The sequence below is a fragment of the Beta vulgaris genome, chromosome 5 (genome assembly GCF_026745355.1).
Source record: "Beta vulgaris subsp. vulgaris cultivar EL10 chromosome 5, EL10.2, whole genome shotgun sequence".
NCBI classification, from domain to species: domain Eukaryota; kingdom Viridiplantae; phylum Streptophyta; class Magnoliopsida; order Caryophyllales; family Amaranthaceae; genus Beta; species Beta vulgaris.
In genome coordinates this window covers 30,921,217-30,923,887 of record NC_079206.1, presented here as the reverse complement: position 1 = coordinate 30,923,887, position 2,671 = coordinate 30,921,217, and the positions used below count along the sequence as shown (strand labels likewise).

The window sequence follows — 2,671 nt, the reverse complement described above, 5'->3', positions numbered from 1 at the left end:
TAGTGGAGGGACTTGTCTAATGGCAGATGCATATTCTTATGCTTTTGATGAGACCACTACAGTTCATGGGTCTAGAATGATGAATGATCACCTGAAAGTGAAAACTCATCGAATTATAGAGAAATATGGTCATCTGCCACTACCTGTTCCCGTCTCTGCATATGACATCGACACTACAGCTACTGCTTTGGGTACTTGGGTGCAATGGCCAAAAGATTTAGCACAAATGTTAAGTGATGAGGTAGTTGTTCATATATGCCTCCATTTTTGTTAAAATAATAGGTTTCAATATAAAAATTTTATAATCTTATGCGCATTTTGAAAAATAATTATTAGGTTACACCGACACCTAAAAAACAAAAAGGGATTTCGGGGGAGGCTGTTAGATCTTCTAGCCAGTTGCATTCAGCCGGTTCGGCTTCTCAGTTTAGTCCGGTTATCGACGATCGATCGTTCTTGGACTCCCTCACTGAGGACTGCAGAGAGCTAGCAGATACCCTTGCCCTTGCCGTCGCGGACGATGATGCTGTTGGTGTTACCTTGCCGAGATCCTTGTTCCATTATTCGAGGGATGATGGCACCGCTTTTCTAACCAAGGACGATATTGGACAGTTTTTGAGAGGAGAGATGATTAATATTTCTATTCTCCAAGTGTACATGAGGTAACAATAATAAAAGTTATGATTTTTTAACATTTAATTATATGTAGTTGTATTTTTCACATATAGTTTACCTTTGCCAATTTGTAGAGCTACGCAGTCGGACTTGGATGGATTTGGGGATTCTATTGGACGTGTTTGTTGGATGTGTCCGCAAAGCACCGTTATGGAGTCCCATTCATCATCGGAGGAGGTAACACAGTACATTTTTCATGCCATGGTTGGATGCGTCGATGTAGATGCTAGTATCATGTTCGCGCAAATCTTTCAAGAGTAATATTCTTTCTTTTTCTTAATATCTACAAATATTTATTGTTGGATGATATGTGATTTTTTAAGTAATTATTGTTGTTTAATCTTGCAATAGCCAACATTGGATGCTCCTTGTCATATGTCCCTTGCCCGGGATAGTTTATACCTTCGATTCTGCCAGCTTTCACAAACAGCAGAAGTTAAAGATTAAAACACCTATGATAGCGTAAGTTATATGTTTGATATACTTTAAATGAATTGAGATGTTAACATTCCACAATTAAAGAATGAATCAAACAATGTTGTGTTATCTAGTGCTTTTAGGAGGTTTAGGATGACCGGCCACAAAGTTCGTCGAGAGAAGCTTTTGTGGAAATATGTTGAGGTATGTATTGATCGAATTCCTTGATTCAATTTAAAGCTTACTTTATTCTCATTATACGGTAAGTTTTCTCATATTTCTATAACTTTTGATAAAGTGCCCGCAACAACAAGGAGGCACGGAGTGCGGTTATTTTGTGATGCGGTACATTTTTGACGTACTCGCTTCATATTTTGGTTCGTTGGATATGGACAAAGTAAGTTCATATAATTATTCATTTCATATTTAATATATATTAACTATTTGATGCTAACTTTGGTAAATTATTTTCAGGTTGCTCAAACCTTTACCAAAGATCCTTATACGGAGGATCAAATCAATGAGGTGAAGAATAAGTGGGCAAGATACTTTGTTGATGAGTGCATTGCTTAGGTTAGTTAGTTTATGTTATATTCTTTGTTTTTCTAACTTTAGACGAATATATACATTATTGCAACGTGTACCAACCAACATTGTAGTGATGGATTTCACTATATATATATATATATATATATATATATATATAATATATATATATATAATATATATATATATATATATATATGTTATATTGCGGTAAATATTTTTGTTTGATTATTATGGAATTGTATTTATGATGTTGGTTGTTGGATTGAATATTGGATGATGTATGTTGGAGATAATGGTGGTTGTTTGATGGATTTGGATTTGCTTGGATGGTGGATTTGCTTGGATGGTGGATCTAGGAGATGTTATTGGTTGTACAGGTTAATTCCCTATTATGGGTTTATCCAATTTACAAACGGAGCTCTGCCAATATTTATGCAGAAAATTTATTAGCATTATTGCTGCATAGCTTCATCAAAGTTGCATCTAAGCTTCCTCATCACTAATATATAACAAGAAAAAAATAAAAAATAAGCAATAGTGCTGCGTTTCTGGCTAAGAACCGCAGCAATATTGCTTTTTTGTTCAAAAAAAAAAATATTGCTGCGGTTTCTTGGACAAACCGCAACAATATATCATGTCAGCAAGGTGACATGTCATCAGAAAAAGTTAATATTGCTGTGGTTTGGACTCAAAACCGCAGCAATATTGGTATTTAATACCTATTGCTGCCCCCTTAATTGCTGCGCGTCCAAAACTGCCGCAATAGGGCACTTTTTAACCGCAGCAAGTAGCATTTATTCTACTAGTGTACATATATACACGTAGGGTATCAAAAGAATTATATGCCCCTACTCTCGGTGGGATCATGATGTCTATTGAAATCAGACTTTCCATAGATGATTTTGCTCTTGCGTTTCAAAGGTATTCTACATCTTCACCCATAAGCCTTGTACTCAATTTTTTATAATTTGAAGCCTTATCTTGTGTAAAATGAATTTAACAATATAGTGGCGTAAGATTCTTTTGTGCT

The 2,671-nt window shown here is 35.3% G+C and overlaps 1 long non-coding RNA gene across 1 annotated transcript; it reads left to right on the top strand.

Annotated features, from left to right (window-relative positions):
- The first annotated feature begins 1,254 nt into the window (after nt 1-1,254).
- On the top strand, nt 1,255-1,701 carry LOC130591577 (uncharacterized). Its single transcript, XR_008969385.1, has 3 exons — nt 1,255-1,296; nt 1,391-1,489; nt 1,567-1,701. It is a non-coding gene; the product is annotated as an uncharacterized LOC130591577 (long non-coding RNA).
- Nucleotides 1,702-2,671: the final 970 nt, after the last annotated feature.